The 19577-nt window shown below is 38.4% G+C and overlaps 1 protein-coding gene across 2 annotated transcripts in view; it reads right to left on the reverse strand.

The window, feature by feature from the left end:
- The window catches only part of LOC129730392 (homeotic protein antennapedia), a 215350-nt gene that overhangs the window by 150746 nt on the left and 45027 nt on the right, over positions 1-19577 (reverse strand). For both annotated transcript variants that reach the window (XM_055689707.1, XM_055689698.1), the window contains exon 2: positions 10193-10279. The gene's annotated coding sequence lies outside the window, so the exon portion shown is untranslated. The remainder of the gene's footprint in view (positions 1-10192; positions 10280-19577) is intronic.

Genomic DNA, 19577 nt, shown 5'->3' on the forward strand with positions numbered 1-19577 from the left:
AATCGCGCGACCGTTTCGCATGACGTCTGGTCGGCCTAATGTGATAATTCGCCCAGTGGGAATCACCCAAAGTACGGCAGAAACCCCTTTTCGGGATGATTCCCAGCCGCACACAGTTTCGAGCTCATAACTTATTTACATTCGTGCTGCGTTGTTCTCTGCCGGAACGTTTCCAATCCATCCATACCTAGTTTGAAAATGCCGACGGCAAACTCCGCCAAGCTGATTCAAAATCAAACGATTCAATCGATAAACGCGACACGTCCCGGCACCAGACCGAGTAAAATTTGCCGCTCCTCAAAACGCGTCAACTCTCACGGCCAACTCCGGCGAAGCGGAAGGAGTAGGAAATTTAAGTTAAAATTAAACCTGCGATCGTTATCAATAAACTAATAAATTTCAGACACATTTTCGCCGTTTTATCGCTTCACTGCTCTATCGTTTATTGTTTGTAGTCTCCCCCGTTCTACCTCCACCGTATGATTGCAAGCCAGCCAATATCCTTTTAGCAACCCCGTGCGGTTGAGTTGTTTCTTAACGCTTTTCGCAAACTTTCTTCCACGAATTAGCCCTTAAAAAGTAGAATATTCCAGACAAGCCACAACTACAAGTGTGATGGCTGTTATTTTTTCCCGTACACCGCGAGAAAAACTCCTTTCGGAGTGTACCAAAAGTACTGAAAACTCGAGGAAAATCGGTTCCTGTGCGTCAGTTTCCACTTACTACACAATCCATCATCATACTACGGCTCTCATTGAGAATCGGCTGGCAGAGTCACAAAACGAGCGAGTGAGATGTTGTTGAGTGGCCGAATGAGAGAACGAGAGAAAGCGAGAGAGCAAACATCAAATACACACAGCTGTGGTAGAGGTAGTATAGCAAAGCAATCCCTCCGCAGCAGATGAGAGGCAGATCAAACGAGAAAGGACCAAGCAAGAAGCGGTGGAAAGCGAAGCAAACAACGAACATGGGATGTGGGAATGGTAATGGACGGCGAATGCACACACCATCATTGCAGACTAGCAGACTAACTGCGGGCGGGAACGAAAGAGCCGAGCGAATCTTTGTGTTACATTCAAACACCCAGTCAGCCACATGTAGAGCAGTTTTCAATTTTTAGGGGAGCGGCCATTACTCATTTTTGAGACTGCTGTTCGGTGTGAATTGCATCGGACGGATATTTGCTATCACCATCAACCACACACGCACACACACGGTTTTGTAGCGACGGCAATTGAACTGCTGCTGAGCTTGATTGGAGCTTGATTTCGTCGACGGAAGTCCGACGATTTAATATTTCGATTTTTCTAAAAACCTAGATTAGATTGCCAATACTATCGAGGCCGTTGAACTTGACATCGCGGTGAAAGCTTATCGCCTGAAGAAGCTTCTGCAAAAGAAGAAAAAAAAAACTGTGTCATTCTTCTTCCTGTTTCCCATTCCGCCGGGTGCCTTCAGACAATTTCGTTGTGCTTGTGCTCCGGTTTCCGAAAATTTATGGCCTTAGAAAGTCGTTACGTCAGAGAAGCCCCAACCAGCCAGCCAGCCAGACGGTGGCTCTCGTACTCGCCGAGCAGCACATTTTCGGCTGGAAAGGCTTCACACGGGAATCTCCAGTTTTTGGCCCTGGCAGAAGTCAAAACGCCGGAGCAGTAGCGGCAGCAGTAGTAGTAGCAACAACGGGTGGATTTTATGTTTTATTATATGCATGATTTTCCGACGCTTCGGTTTTCCCGGCTCCCGGCGATACTGTACGGTCTGGAAAAGGCACCACCGTGGCATGGAATCGGGAAAAGTGAACGTAACAGGTGGTTGGAATTAAAATTGATTTATAGAATTATTTTCTCGTGTTGTTGCCGCACACTGATCATTCCGGGCAGAAGATTTAATAGGACATGATAATCAGCTGAGCATTCAACAGTCGGCTTGGCTGCTGCTGCTGCTGGTTGCCCGTGTGGTGAGGCAGGTTCGGGACGACCACCGCTTTTGCTCTAGATGTCACGGGTTCACTTTGTTTGGTTGATAATGACATTCACGAACGGCTCTGCCGGGCATATCTGCATATGTAAACAAACCGAGCGGCGGTGCTATTTTGGGGCTCCGTTTGTTTGTCAATATGGAGCACTTTGAAGGCCATTGTTATGAGTATTATATAATGTATTATTAATGAATGCTCATCGCCTGATTTTCGGTAACTAATGGTGTGGAATAGGAGCAGGAAATCTAATAAATTGCATTAAGCTAACTAGCATATTTTCCATCGTATTTTAAATTATACTTTACGAAAATAGTTGTCCTATTATTGCATCATAAGGGATGGTGAATGCAACTCGAAGCATTCAAATCGGTCATGGTTAATTACTGTTTTAATGGCTTAATCATTATACCCAATATGTCTACCAAGCACAATTATTGCTTCATCTGAGTAAGGAAATGCAAAAAAATAGGAACAGAACTGTTAATTATATCGAAATGTAAATGCTCGAGAACATCACTATCCGAACATGCACTAGAGTAATTTTTGTTGGTTCTGCGAGTGCAACAATGTAGTAAACTATGGTATGACTCTACAAACCAATAATTATTTCGCGGCCTAATAATTATTGAGCTTATCGAACAGGTTCGTTGCTTGCAAAGCCTTTTACGGCCCGCCTTTTCGTGGTGTGTTAAGGGTGCGAGATGATTCCGGATATTGTTCCGAAGGTTGATTAATTTTTCATTGGTTTCAAAAGAGAAAAAAGCAGCTTGAAGATTTTCTAAAACTTACAGTATTAATTTATTGAATAATTTCTCTATGAGTCATTTTCCATGTGAATCGTTCTGAACAAATAAATTTCTGATTCCTGTTACAGTATCTCTACAATTATGGGTCAGTCAATTTGTTGCCTAAATGTTCAAAAATGAATAAAATATCGGAAAAATTATCAACTACGTATTGTTTACTATCTATTTTTGTGTTCTGATGCATACTTTCGACTATTAGTTTCACTGCAGCTAATATGTGTAAATCGGTTGAAGGAAAAATATTACTTGCATAGTAAAAGACACAATTATGGGTAACTTTTGGCGTTAAAGATCTTTTAGTCTATAAAATCGTCAACAACAAAAACAAGGAACCTTGTTGAAAGTTCGCGGTAATTCATTTTAAAAGCGAAAACTTTCGATTTCGACTGTAATTAATTTTCTACAAACCTCAACAATAATTCGCTAGGAAGAGGTGGTGGAAGACCGGCCAAAGTAATGGACAAAAAAGGACTTCGTGCTTCGCTTAAATCATGGTTCAAGTCCAGTGGTTTGGCTATCAATTTTTTGCATCAATCGAACCAGAAAAAGGTTCTGTTGCATTTAAAAATTCAAAACACGACTGAGCTTCTGAGCTCCGGTGAAATTTGTTTCCTCTTTGAAAAAGTGTAGAAACTGCAGTTTTGCAGAAAGATGTTTGAGGACTGCACGGTATTTCATTTATTGGTATTTTCTGTTCAAGTTACCACTCTGATAACTACTATATGTAGACTACTGATAATCGTTTTGGAAGAAAAACGGAGTTGAATATGGGTCATTCCTCACAAAGTTTACACACCACTTGGACACAACCTTAACGGTTTTTGCTCAGAGTTATGGAAATTGTTTATGTAGTGTCATTTTGGAAAAATCTCGATTTTGGTGTCAATTGGAATATCCCCCGCTCTGCGGGTCCCTCTTCCTTGTTGCAATATGAAACATTTTTTGTACGTAACCTAGGTTGCATAATAAATTTCAAGGTGTTTTTTGCCGCGTGCCGAGAGCCCACAGGTACAATTCTAAAAAACAAAAAACTTGTAGTCCCTCAGTTGTACTACAAGTTCGTCGAATAGTGCAATGTTCTAACTCTTAATATTCACCGCAAATATTGGCTAAATAACGCACTGAGTATGGGCTCTCATACTTCAGGCATAAGAGTTAGGGTATTGCTTTCTTCGACAAACTTGTAGTACTACTTAAGGATTACAAGGTTTTCGTGCATTATTTTTCAAAAACTAACGGCAAGCAGCCAATTGAATTGAATTGACACCCTAAAATTGAATAAATATTCTGAAACCTCTTTTTCCCTAAAATTTTACTAAGATAGTTCATGAAGCAAAAGTGGCGAAAGAACTGATAATTCGACTAGTGAACGTATTCTCGTATGTTCGTAAGCAGCATGGAGAACAAGAGACCTGTTCGTGTGCAAGAAACGTGTGTGACATGGTGGGATAAGATGAGCAAAGAAAAAGATGACTAACGAATTGTCATTTCGTGAGCGGGGAGATGCTGAAAAACGTTCCTATTGTGACTACGGAATGCAATTTCAAAGCCGTTTCAACAAAGCTGCTTTGATTACTATTATTTGACAACTACAATGCTTGGTGGTCCGTCCGATTCCGTCCTGATAAGAGAGACTTTTATTTCAACAACGAGCTCCTCGTTCAAACTTATATCATCACGCAAAACTTAATTCTCTAAAATGTAAGCAAATTGTTACGTATGGGGTTTTTTATTTCTTTTTCATATTTGTTCATCCCGTTATTATGACAAAATTTAAAATATTATTATTTTAATTTAATTTTTGGATATTAATTAGAGAAAAAACATCTGGCAGCACTACTACGAGATTCCTTACTTACTACTAATCCTTTTATTTGGATTCCTTACTAACCGCAAAAATCCTATAAATCATTTGTTGTTTTGTTTCTGAGCTACAAAGTTAACAGACATATTTGAATAAATTTGATTGTTTGATGAAAATTGACAAATTTCGAACTGTTTTCGTAAAATTGTTATATCTCAAGATTGACTCATGTTACCTCAGAGTGATAGGTCTTCCTCACGTCAAATTTACCGAGAAACACGATGAAACTATCAAATTTAAAATAAAATTGTCAACATTGACCGAAGAGTGCATATTCAGTTTACAAATACGAAAAAAAAACTATCTGGCAACACTTCCGGTCCAAAATAACATTTTCTGAATTCCGAGATTTATTTTCTTCCAAGATTTTTTTTTGTATGGACCCCCACTGCGACCAGTAGTTTCTCTATTCGCACATTTTTGTCTTTTTTACCCTTTCACAGTGCCACTTATTGAGTAGTAACCTGCTCCGTGTTATAGTGCTTTTTGTTTCTCCTTCAGACTTAATAACCTACTGCCTTCCTTATAGGCTCTATCATATCCTCCTGCAAGCTATCACTCTAACAGTGTTTAACGTGCTACTATGACATTATCGAAGCTTTAGACCAGTGGTTATTAAAGTCTGGAGGGAAGTTTTGTGTGGAAGAACCTGAGAATGAACCCATACTTAAAGTCCTTTTGCCAACGAATGGCTTACTTCTACTAAGATTCGAACCTATCACCACTCGCTTGTCAAAGCGGACTCTGTAACCTTGCGGCTACGAAGCTTTACATCTTCCAAGATTACATATCGGTATTTTCCGGAAGTCTTATGTTTGTACCTTATAAGGGAAAGAAAAAGAGGTTTTCGAACAAAAAATGCGTTATTTTGCAACAAAGAGGGGTGTCCTACAAAGCGAGATGTATTCTTATGGACACCAAAAATCGTGATGTTCCCAATCTGACACTAGATGAATAATCCCCCCAACTTTGAGGAAAATCTGTGATGGTCGATGCCAAGTTTGAGTTTTTTCGTGATCACTTCGTATGGAAAGACCTGTGTATTACCGCAACCAGTATTTGGAACACATGAGATTCCTTAAAATAAATTTTTAAATTCTTTTATGAATATCGAAATTTACGAAAATTTAGAACTAAATCAATTTCACATCAACTTCGTTCATTCATCAATATTATTGTATTTTATTAATGTTGAATGATTTTCGCATATCTTCAAAATCTTCATGTAAGTCTTGGATGTAGCGACTCTCACAGTTTGTTTTGATAAACCGAAAATTTATGAAGTGTTCCATATTTTGCATTGTTCCTTTTTCGTGCTTTTTTCTCAGACTAAATATATTTTTATGCGTTTTTTTACCAATTCTTCAAGTAATCTTTTGAACAAAAATCACAAGCGTTAACTGCTACTATTCCAAGCAGAAATTTACAATGATTATTTCTCGAGTGTTTTTTGTTTAATATGATTAATATTATTTCGTAAATTACAATAATTTTATAGGGGCTTTCCGACTCTGGCTTTTTACAAGAATTTATTTCATTAATTTTTCGAGCTAACTTGCTTTTGAAAATGAAAACTGATTTGCCACTTTTAAGGTTATTTTCAATGAGTTCGCATAGGACTGTTTACACGATTGAGAAATTTTACCAGAATTTATAGTTATGAATTTAATCAATACGTGATTTATCTGAAGTTTCATAAATAATCGTATTATTCAATACTTATGAACTGTTTTTATTGAATGAGTTTTTTTCTTGAAGGACATGCAATCAAAGTAAAGTATAGCACTTCTATTAGGATTTTTATAAATTGTATTCCATCGAAATTATTATTTTCGAAAAAAAAATCAATAAAAATACTACAGAAAAAAAGTTACGAATAATTTGTCAAAGTTTGATACTAAATAATCGGAATATATATAGTTTTCTTGTCTTTCAGTCACGTGTACGACAAACGAAAGTTCCTCAAATTGTCTTCTTTCCAAGCAAACTCTGAACTAGAGGTACACTAAAGTTTGTTATTTTTTGTGTGTAGCAACGCAAACACTCCTGTTCTAACTACAAGTTACCTCCGCTCACCTCCTCTTGCTTGGTATGAAGCCAGTCGTAAGGAAATCAAAGGACCTTTTTGCTCGAGAAATTAATCAGTTTGGTTTTTTCAAAGTGTGTAGCATTTTTTTTGAAATTATAACGAACATTTATAAAAATTGAAGAAAACCGGCTGTAACTCGGCAAAGCCATTTTATGCAAAACATCATATCGAGCCGCACTTGAAATCTATTCAACTTTCCCCCTATTGCTCAAAGCTCTAGGAAAATTTACACAAATGTTCTCAAGAAGTTGTACTTCAAGATAGAGCAATATAATTATTTTCGATATTTTGAAATTCTAAAAAAATTAAATAGTTAGAAAACAATCTTTTGAAAATAATCAAATAATGGAGAAAAAGTCTTTAGAAATTGGAGAAAAAGCTGTGCAGTGAATCTGTGTAAGAAGCGTTTTCATGATCTACTGAACGGAGGATTTATCGCTGTTCAGGTAATTGATTATATTTTAAACCAGCGTTAGCCAGCTGCATCGAATTGTCAAAAGTGCCATGCATTTGAAAGTGGCTAGCCACTACGGGCCAACTAGTATGAATATAATTTTAATCATTGCAATCTTCAAGTATATTTTTATTCAAACATTTCGTTTTCTCCTATCATAAAATTTGCATCATGATCAAACCAAAAAATGTATCATAATCGACCAACCATTTCGTTTCAGATCCACAACTTTTAATTTTTAGATGGATAATTCAGTTGCTTAAAACTTTTCTGAACATTTCAGAATAGGCACTCTTAAGGAACAAAAAAATCTAGCCAAAACTTGTTCTTTAATTGTACCTACATTAAATTTATCATTATATCACAGGTAAAGTGAAGTGGTGAAGTCTCAGAAGGAAACTGGTCCTATCATGATACAAAACGAACCTTCGCATTCCACCAATAATTCCTACTTTGACATGAAATTTAAATTTTACTTTACTATTTTACTGAAAAATATACTTAAATTTTTTTGAATATTTGATTCCATCATCACTGTTTGAAAACGAGGCAAGACAGCAATCGAAAGGGCGAATTGTTCGAGCACAATTCATTGGAATCATTTTTTGAATCTGTTTTACTAATATCATTACTTAGAAAACATAATTGAAATTTTCAGATCATCTTCAGGAAAAGCTGTTTGATGATACTGGTAAAAATTGAAAGTAATTTTTTGATAAATAGTGAACAATCTCACGTATTTTTTAGTGGTCTGATCATGGTACATTTTCGGACCTGTCCGGTTATGATACAACACCACATTATAGTTTAAGCTAAAAACACCGTTTTTACAGGTTTCGTGTTGAGAAGATTTTCGGGGTTAAGAGAGGGCCACATTTGATGAAAAACTCTTCTACGGATATGGCCTTACGTGAATCACTCAAAGTTATTTAATTTTTAGGTTTCCTAAATACTTTTCTTGTAAGTGGTTTTAACTCTGACTGTATTCCACTTAGAGCAATTTTATTACTCGTACAAACATTCCTCGATATAAGGTAACTTTTTTTTCGTTATGCTATATCGAGCTACGTTATATCGAAGCACAAAAATTTATTTTTCATTGATGCCAAATTCTTTTTCACTCATCTATCAGTATATACAAACCTGTCTAATGTCCCTTTAAGACAATTTTCGTAGATGAACATAATCAGTCACAAAACATTGAAAGAAATGTCAATTTTAGCCCATTTTACGGCAACTATTGGTTTCAAAACTTACTAAAAATATTAATTCGGAAAATTATACACCCCAAAAATAATTGTTGTACTTTAATTTTAAGATATTTTGAAAAGTTACGTTATATGAAAGCTAAAAATATTCCTGCTAAACTCTTCTCATTCTCTACATGTCCAAATACAAGTAAAAATAGAATTTAAGGCAAAAATATTCAAAAGTAGTATTGTTTCCATCGTATTTTGATGTTTTCTCACCAAGAAATGAGATTGCCAATATTGTAGTTTAAATTAGACAATTAAAGGTGCCCTATAGGTAGTTCTTTGACACCAACTCTCAATCAGGTTTTATTTAATTATTAAAAACTTAATTTGATCTATAACAATAATTTTCATCACATTTTTGTGAGAAACACAGTAAAATACAATGAAAACAGCACTATTGTTGAACATGTTTGCTTCCAATTCTATTTTGTTCTACTTTTATTTGGATATGTAAAAGCTGTATCCAGTATGATTTTTTTAGCCTTTAATTCAAAGCAATAAAATTGCTCAAAGTGATGTACATTTAGAGTTAAAGCCATTCCAAGGAGAATTATTTAAGAAATTTAAAAGTAGAATAACTTTGAGTAGATTAACGCTAGAGCATATCCGTAGAAGGGTTTTTTCATTAACTGTGGCTCTCTATATCAGCGGTTGAAATATTCTCAACAAGAAACCCAACACGCTGTATTTTTTTTTTGGTTCAAGTATATTATTTATTTTACATATCGGTTTTACAAATTGGTATTCGGGTGTTTGTGATTTAAAGGTCATTTATTACCAAAAGATTTCGATGTTGGTTAGAAAGGTTGTTTATTCTGGAATTGAACCGTCAACTTTTGGCCGATATTTTCCAAATTTTCAAAGATTTAAATGTTGAAACTCAAAACTAAAACTCGATAGCATCAAGTTTGATAATATGTTTGGCTGTTTAATCTCAGCTGTTTTCAGAGAAGCTATGCCATCCGAATAAGAGCTTTAATCGCGTTTCATCGCGGGTTTTACTAGTTTTAATAACCGGTTTTATACGTGACGCTTTTTTGATATTGTAAGTTTCATTCGAATTTATTTCACTCAACAAAGTACACAAAACACTCTTGATAGAAAATTGGTTTCACGTTGGTTTAGATAAAAACACAAAACACAAATAAGCTTGCATCAACTTCAACTTAACTGCACTTTCCTCCCAAAAAACAAACGAGCTTCACACTAGAGGAACAAAACGAAAACGTAGCGACTTCCTCCATCCAGCGACTAACACAAGATGTGCCCCGTCCTGCAGCAAAAATCTTTTCAGGCCGCGTTTCCGTTAAAAAAAAACAATAATGATAATAAGCAACAATTCCTTGCAGACGTCTTTGCGTTCTCCAGCGCAACCAACCTTTGCAGTTAGACGCCGCAGAGGCAAATAATAAGATTGCATCCTTAAAATCCTTCGCCATAAAGGACCATCGGGCTGTGCTTGTGTGACGGAAAAGAGAAAGTTTGCAACAGCCTTCGAATGGTTCTTTTCGCTATGCACATTTTATTGGCACTGTTTAGCCGTGCCGGAGAACAAAACCCGGGATGAATAATTACTGTTTTACCACCACCAGGGCTATTGACGCAAAACGAAAGCATCATCCTCATTTTTTTTCTCCTGTTTGCTGCCTGCCGGCATCTCCTCGGAAGGTGCAAAGTGGATGGAAATGGCAAGGCCACGTACCACACTGGAAATATTTCGCAAACGGCAAACAATTCTCTCTCACCTTCTTGATTTTTCTCGTCAGTACCAACAGCAGCAGCTATCCAAATTTGAGAGTAATCCGTTTCAGGGTAATCCCTAGGTTGAGTTCCTAAATGAAAAAAAAATCAAATTAGTAATGCTTGGGTTTCGTGATCATTTAAAAGTATAAAAGCTTCGATTAAAATTATAGCTTTGTGTCTGTATGCTATCAACTATCGATTGATGCGCACGCGCAGATATATATCTAAACTATGAAGCACGTGTGGTTTATGACTTGGCTAGAAGCTAGAGCTGCTACCCCTAGCGATCACTAGAGCAAACTTGCACTCGCCGCGCGAGGGCTGTGACTCAACTATGTAACAAGTTTCAAGCTCAACAAACATTCAGCTCGGCTTCCGGTTTAAACAATTTTTAAACACTGTGAAGAAATCGTTTTCATTTAGCCGTAACGTATGCTAAAGTAAGCCCCACAAAGCATAAACAGACCGCGCTACGGTAGATCGTATCAAACTTGTTTATATCTCACATCATTCGCATGCATAGCGAGGCTGGTTTTTGCCGCTTATGGCGTTACTATCGAACTCTACGTTTCCATGGCTGATGAGTAACGTCTTACCGTAGTGTTCCCACCGCCCCACTTGAGTAGCCCATGATGGACGACCCTTGGGGAAGGAAGCAGCTTTGCTATGCGATAACCGTTAGCATATAAATCACCGCACCCAAAAATATTATGGACTATGCCGAGTTACGATAGGACTAGAGGCCCGCAGTACGCAACAAGTTGTCGAATTTTAATCGCTTAATTTACCTGGTTTCCTCTACGGGGTTTGCTTAGAAGTAGATATGAAAGGCCGGAAATTTTACGATTGTTTGATCAACTAATGTTTGCTTTAATGAGCCTAGACTATTTTGATGTTTTGGAGGTGGAGCTTTTTCGGAAAGTTCGTAACCACCTTCACTATCGGACAGTTTTACGTTCTGCTGTTAGAATGTTATTAAAAATCATTGAATAGGTAAAATAATTAATGAATTCAATATGACAATTTGTATTTGTATTTTTCAATCAAAAATGTTTTTACATTAGCATTTTCCACATAATATTACTTTCCATAACATTACTTCCAATTGAATAACAACATACTATGCAAACATCAATTGCTGAGGCTAATGTTGTTTATCATTCTAGCCCGGTTTATTTTTTGAAGATAACAGACATATGGCTTTCAAAATATAATTCGATGTTTTTTGGTATCTTGACACTGATTCATTTTTTTCGGATTCTGTTTACTGACAAAATGTTTAAATTGACCTGAACTGAAAGTTAATATGTTCATAAAATTCTATGTCAATTTTAAATTTGCTTTGAATATACATTTTCGTTTAGAAACTGTATTTCTTTATCGTATTTTGCATAGATATTTCCACCAATGAACTAGTTTTAGTTCCAAGTCGTTTGAGGTGTCGCTTTATGAACTGAGGCTGACGACCTAGATACTTGATATTACTACCCGAGTAATTAGAGGCTTAGTACTGCTTAAATCATGATCATTATATTACCGGCACATGTTCCGGTCATATTCCAGGAACCGTTTTACCGATTCCGGTCATCCTTTTCGGCAACATAAAGAACCAAAATACCCACTTTTTGGAGGATGTTGAGCTTAAATTGGTTGAAATAATCAAGAAAACTAAGAAATGTGATTAGACATAATCGCTCGTTTTTGGTACATGTGTGCCAAAATCTAACCGTGCCAAAAGTAAAACGAGCTGAAATCAAACAGAGCCTCAAAGGGAAAATAAAACTATTGTAGTCCTACGTCAACTATGCGGTCGTGTCTTGGATACCACCCCCCTACTATTTTCAAAAACCTTCAAATTTCCTCTTGATAACGCATCATCGATATATTTTTTTCACCTTTATAGCCATATTTAAACTCTTTCAGTCAGAGTTTTGCAGAATATTTGAAGTTTTATTCCAACTTTTTTTGATGTATTTCAATGTTTTATTAATGCTTTGATGCAATTTTAAAAAAAGCAGTCAAATATAGCAGTAAATCAGTTCAAACCATTATTTACTGCTAAGATTTTTTTTCCTAAATTCTCAAAAATGGGATAATTAAGTTTAACCAATATCTCATTCCCCTGCACAACTTTGTGTAAAAGTTTCACTTCATTTCTCTATCAATTTAATTATTTTATTTAAATCTGCCTTCATGGCAAAACAAATTTTCATGTTCAATGGAAATATTTGATGTCTATTTTTGTGACAAAATTGAACCAAGTATTGAGATTGAAAAAAATATTTTACACAAAAACAAGCAAGAAAAAAACAAAATTTTGTCAAAACCAGTTGTTTAAAACAATCGAATTCTGGACAATTTTCTAATTTTAATTTATAATAATTATAAAGCGTATAATTTCCAATAAAATATAGCGCCCATTTTTAAGTGCAAATGTACCAAGTGACAAGACGAAAGATTTCATGAAATTTACAAATAAAACCATTTCGTAAACTACAACAGACGATATTAACAATACAGTAAAATAACTTAAATAAATAGCGATATCTTAAATCCAGTCAATCGAACAGTGGGTCAAATGATGATTTTACGGTTGAGTGAAGTAAAATAACAACGTATGTATCGAACCTAACGATCTACTTTTAATGGTTCAACACAAAATTATCATGGTTCAACAAAAAAAATTGAAAAAAATAAAATAAAATTAAGTATCTCATAAAGCCCATTCTTTTTTTTATAAAAACTGAAACAAAAATAACTTAACATAGATGATTAACTAATCATGGAGAAAGCATTTACAACGCTTCTATTATTTTTTAAGCGACATTGAACGCGTAGGATGATTGTGTGAGGATATAATGTATGAGTATGACGAAACTTATTCTAAAATACTCGATTTCAATGTTATCTTTGATAAAATTACTTTTGCTAAGAAACAAGCTCGTGGTCAAGACGCACAGTACCAAAGACCAATATGCTCCAATACGGAAGGCTAATATGCCCCTTACAGAAATCAGCACGCGAAGTGAGGAGCGGTTGAAGTTTCAGAAGTAAAATCAAATACCCTAAGTTGTCTACATTTTTTTAAAGTATTTTAGTCATTATGGCGTATTTTTACATATGTGAACTGTAGAAAAGCTGGGTATATATGGAGAAAAAAAAAGAAATTTATAATTAAAAGCCACATGTGTGAGAATTTCATGGAATTAGTTGTATGAACGTTCTTTACGGTACCCCCCTATATCCCGTGTCTGCAGGTATAAAGTAGATCCGTATTACTGTTGATCCTTTAGTCTATCCCTACCTTCAGGTAACCAACCTTGATGGGTCTCCTGGTAGTATGCTGACAGGGAAGAGGGGCTCCTTTTATTAGCCTTTCGAGTGTCTGAACTCCATGTTAGGAGCGGTTTGAAATAGCGTCTGTTTCACAGGTTAGGAGCGGCTGAACTATCGTCTTGTTAGCCCACCCAGGACTCAAACACCAGAGCCAAAAGTCCTGGTAGTATTCGAAACTTAAAACAGGTGCTCCTGCGAGGAAATAACGCAGAAAAAAAACAACCTAGCGACGAACCAAGAAAAAATGAACGAAGAATAAAATAATTGAGATTGGAAGGTGGCTGATCACCCCTCAAATGTGCCAGTTGAGGATCAAAGACCGGTCTTCAATGCTGTTCAATGCTAGGTGCTGTGAACCGCAATGTACCGAGAAGGGAGTATTGGTGAGTTGACCAAAAGGCAGAGAGGCCACCGTCGATGCAGCAGAGGACGGAGACGTGCCGCTTCAAATGATAGACGAAGTTAAAGTTGTCATCAAGCGACTGAAGAACAACAAATCGACCGGCAAAGATGGTGTCGGAGCCGGATAAGTTAGCTTAATCGACTGATTCTTATGATTTGGGATACCGAACAGCTGCCGGAGTAGTGAAAGGATAGGGTCACATGCGCTATCTACAAAAGAGGGGACAAACTGGACCGCACGCAAAGAGTTTTCCATCTTTCAACGTGAAGGACGTCACTATAAAAAGAATTCGTGGGAAGTGCGGCAGATCCTTCAAAAGTGCCGAGAGTACAGAGTCCTTACGCATGCATAAAATGGACAACAAAATGCTTATTTTTCATGGGTTCACTTCCACACGCACTAACGAAACTATCCATGCAGCATCAATCATAGTAATCCATGAATCAGCAGAAATACATTGACGCCGGATAGGCCCGTTCCGGCATCTACACCATCCTGGCAATATTGGAAAATAATCAAAGCATCGAAAGAAGGCCTGTTTCCGGACAGCCGACGACACTGAGCGACCAGAAGCTCTAGAAGACCAAGGGGAAAGTGCCTACATCGCTGCGTGCGCTTGACCAGGAGGTACAACCGGCCAAACTGTGGAAAAGTATAAGAATAAGATGGTTTAGTCATTTTTTCCGGCGAACCGCGACGTGGTGATGGTCGACGAGACCTATCTCACCCTGGATGGCAAGTGAGCTCCGGAAGTCGGAAGTGAGCTCCGCGGTGAAGTTCATTTCGCACATTAAGTTCCAAAGAAGGCACTGTTGTGGCTGACAATCGGCGAGAAGGGGATGTCAAAGCCGCTCTCCTTTCGCTCCGGACTGGCCGTGAACGGGAAAATTTACACGTCGTTTATCAAGGAATACCATAAGGACTAAGGCGCGGTGTTCTGGCCGGATCTGTCGTCGGCCCACTATTCGAAGCGATCGTCGGGGGAGATGGAGCGGCTGATTATGGATGTGGTACTCAAGTCAGCGAACCCGCCCAATGTTCCTAGCTGCGAGCCATCGAAAATTTCCGGGCAAACCTGAAGCGTAAGATCTACACCAACAGTGCTGTCGCGAAAACTGAGGAGAAAATGTTTAATAAAACAAAGGAAGAACTCAAAAACATGCCTACACACATGTTTTCGTCCGCCATGGCGAATGTTCCGGTAAACTGTTAGAAGGCCGTTCACAAGGGCGTAAATTTTTTTGCGAGTTAGCTAATATAATTACCTTCCATGGGAAATTATTCAAACTCAATTATTTGTCTTAGTTTTTTTGCATCATCCGAAAAAAGTCCATTTTTTAAATGCAAACTTCATAATAATCGATTTTAAAGACACAAATGATACCACTGACCGGAAAGAGCTAGGAAGATCATGGACGAGAACGGCTTTCTCGGGAATTCGGCTGATTAAGGCCATGGTGGATGAAAACCAGTGCATTTCGGGTGGATTATTCGGTTCGTTCGAATCCCGTATTGGACTTCGACAAGGTGATGGTCTCTTTTGCCTACTATTCAGCATTACGCAAGGAGATCTTATGCGACGAGCAACGTTCAACATTCAGGATACGAATTTGAGAGGCGGTGACAAAGCAGTACACCAGACTAAAACGCGAGGCGGAGAAGGTTGGGGTGAAGATAAATGCGTCGCTGGCAGGCGGAACCGAGCACGACAGGACTCGCTTTGCAGTAGTGGGACGATCGACGGCGATGGACTCAACTGACATCCGGAGGCGTATTCTCTACAGAAATCGTGCTTCGGAAGCATCTGCCGTCAACAGATTTAGCCCTCGCACAAAATGTATCCTTTACAAAACGTTTGTAAGACCGGTTGTTCTTTATGGGCACGAGACGTGGGCATTAGTCGGATTCATTTTTCTAGTTTCGAGATGCGAAGCAAACAGGACAAAAAACGCGATTTACTTTCCTACCCAGACGCTCCCCGCATTTCATGCTCATGAGACTCATTGTAAAAGCACTGCATTGAGCTCTGTTGTGTGGGTATAGCGGGTAATGTCTTTCGTGTGTGAGTATTCCATCACGATGATTTTTGAAGGCTCCTATACACGCTGGTCTTTTCAAGTACGTGCGTCGAATTGCTCAACAGTATGAGATCAGTTGTTTCCGCAGTGAAAGATGGTCTTCTACATGCTAGTGATTCTCTGAGGAAAAACGACAAGCCTTTACTCGGAGAAAACCATCTTCGGCGGCGGGTAGGAGGACGGTGTGTGGCGGCGATGTATGAAGCATGAGCTTGAAGGTGGTCAAGGCAGGACGGGTACGCTGAGCGTGAACATGTTGCGTGAATGCTGGGAAACTACCCTGCAAAACTGACGTGCGCTGTAAATTCGTTTGGTACAAGACCGAGAGGAGCGCAGCGAGGAAAGGTAGTTAGACAAAATAGAGCAACACTTCGCAAGCTTTGGATGCCCGCTGGATTGGAGAAACGGGGCTAGGAACCGAGTTGATTGAATAAACTTTGTTCATATCTTAATGATGTTACGCCAAATAAAGTGAAGTAAATTAACTTCGCCGAAGACACTATACCAATTAAATAAATCGTTTTGGATCAAGCATATTTTATTATTGGTGCTCGGCGCAAAAGATAATCCTAAAACACTTTTATGCAAATCAATTCGAATCATTATTTACTGCTAAATTTTTCTATGACTCTCAAAATTGGGATGGTTTAATAAATATCTCATTGCCGTCTACAACTTGATTGAAAACCAACACTTCATGCTTCTAACCGCAACAGAGCTACGTAATTCGATTACTTTTTGTAGTTCTCATCAAACAGCGTTCTGATTTTAATACCGTTCAAATTGTACCGTAAGCGATGATGAACCGAAGGCAAGCACTGAAAAAAAAGTTCACACAATGCCAGGCAGCGCTCCCCCTCAATCGAATATCAGATCGAACGGTAATAGCGCACCGACAAAGGTCTCGATTGTCAACCCGACTTTTTTCCCATAAAGTTGGTTAGAGGCGGCAATCATTATCACTATTTGCAAAATCTCCGCCAATCTTCGCGAGAGTAGGCATTGTTCCTTGTGTTTATATATATTTTTTGTCTCTCCTTTCGGTGCTCGTTAATGGTGGAAATAATTCATTTTTCGCTTTGATTTACCGGTGGCTCGGCGCAATCTCAAACCAGTTCACCACCAGTGAGAAAAAATGCAACGCGGAAGAAAATCACCATCTTCACCTCTTACCGAATACTTTTTGATTTGACTGATTAAAAATTCGTATGATTCTGCAAGCTAAATTTATATTCCTCGTGAAATAACCAATCTCCTAAATTTAAAAAAAACTGAAGTCAATAAAACCACACTTTATAGCTCACTGTTATCATTGTTCAGATCTAATCCAACGCTAACAAGAATAGGAATAAAAAGCAACTCGGCAAACACGTATTCGAAAAAAAAGGGAATAAAACAAAACGCGATAGAAATCGATAAGCAAATCAGCGATTTCTCACTTCTTTCGGTTAAAGAAATTGCACCGCCAGTCCTGCCAACCCAAACCAAGCCGGATCAATTATTGTTTTTTTTTTTTATTTCATTAATATCCAGCCCGGTTACGAATGACGTGACTGGCTTCGATTGTTTCTCCCTTAGCGCTTAAATTGTCGCTCCCTAATCGTTATGAGGTAACGTGGGGAACATGGAAAAAAGCCGAGCAGCCCGGGCCCGAGTTCTGTCCCACAGGTGAGAATCCGAATACCCGTCGCCTGGTTTTACCATAAGCACAGTGTCCAAGTTCGGTCGTTCCGGTTGTAAAGTACGGCAAGAAGTAAATCGTTCCGACGGACGGACGACATCGTACTGTGTATAGAGAAAAAAAAAAGAAATTCGATTGTTTTCCAAAGGTGTTCAAGCGGCGTTTCTTCCGATTTCTTTTTGTGAATATGCGCTGCTTTTGTGTTGTCGTTTTCCAAGTATACATATGTCATTTTTTGTTTCGCCCCCTCGCGCCCTCTAGGGTCCGTGTAGCTCAACGCCTTGAACTTCACTCGTTTCCCATTTTGAGAATGATCATGGCACCAAATTTTACCTGGCTAACAGATATCTCGTGTACCGTTTGCTGGACTTAATTAACTTCGCAGCTCATTCCAACGAAAGAACAACAGAAAAAGAATCGTCTGTTTCCGGGTTGATTTTAAAATTTGAGCTTTATATTAAACACCACCCATACGGAGGCGGTTTGTCCTTAGCTTTTATCGAATCCATAAAAGCTTCTAAAGAAACGCTTTTATGGTATCAGGATAAAATTGCTCCTTATACATCCGTAATTTTATAGCACCCAACAGGAATGAAGCTTTCGCTTGCGAAGGTTCGAAACAGTTCGGCGCATATCCGTTATAGCAAGGACGAAAGCATAGGATATGTTTGCCACCGAAGGGATTCTAGTACTGCAAAAAGCTTCGGTTGTTGCCGTTAAGGTTTGAAGGATATTATTATGTTTAGCGTGCTTTATCCTGCACTGAGTCAGTGTTGTACTAAAAAAGTCGTCGCTTTGTTCGAACAGTAACTCCTTTCAGCTTAAATTTTTTAGCCAACAAACCAGTAGGAATGATTAAGGAAAATCAACTACGATCGGTATTGGCAAAATCAGTTCATAAAATACAACCCACTTTCATGCTCGCACCCACTTCATTTCACTCAGGGTCAATCGGGGCATGCTCAGAATGATTGTTATGTGAGAGCTGGACCACCCGGCCCAGAGATAGATAGGCTGGATGTGTGGGAAAAGTTACTCGTCGTCGGATTGTATGCATTATTTCCGGTTGCACTTACTACTGTGGGCAACAATGACGCGAGCAGCAATGAGAGCATAATCGGCAGAGGATCCGTGTGTCGTGTGCTCGGGGATATTAGTTGATACAATCATGCAAGAATCAGAGCTGCCACCGTTGCTATTGTTGTTATTATATACGGTTTATGCGGATAGGAACGAGAGAGGAATGACAGGGGAACAAATGCGTCCCGAGCAATTTTCACATATTAAATCATGTCCTAAATTATTGCGCAGACTACCCTGCCATAGTTTGGTAGAACGTGTTGCTCGTAGGAACGGCTGATACGCTTGTGTTGGTAGCCCGAGTGGATGAAGCTCTTTCATCAGCGGTTTATGCATAGTGTGCGCGTGTGTGTTGGTGGCTATAAATTCGAGGATTCCATAATGTCCATAAATCGAAACTGGCACTAAAACATTTAAAAAAAAAAAACAGAAGACGCCATGCGTGTAGTGGAAAAATTGGTCGAATTGCAGCCTTTCGGTGGAAACAAGAAGAATGGCTGTGTGCGAGCGAAGTTCGGGCAGATAGAAAATAAGGGAATAATCATATTATTTATGGGATTAAAAATAAATCATTCAACACCGCTAGTGTGTGTGGCGGCGGCCATAACTTTTGTTCCTGCTCCATTTTTGCTGCTGCTGGAAGTTATGAATTCCATGTTGGCTTATGGCTGGCTAGTTTTACCGACGGCAAGGCCGTGGATTACGAACTGTTTGCAGACTGCATGGAAGCTTGGCCAAAAACGTTGGCCACTTTGGCTTGTTCAAGCTGATGATAAAATGACTCCGTTATGACGGTTTTTTTTCGGTTG

Source organism: Wyeomyia smithii, chromosome 1, assembly GCF_029784165.1.
Source record: "Wyeomyia smithii strain HCP4-BCI-WySm-NY-G18 chromosome 1, ASM2978416v1, whole genome shotgun sequence".
In the NCBI taxonomy this organism is placed as follows: Eukaryota; Metazoa; Arthropoda; class Insecta; order Diptera; family Culicidae; genus Wyeomyia; species Wyeomyia smithii.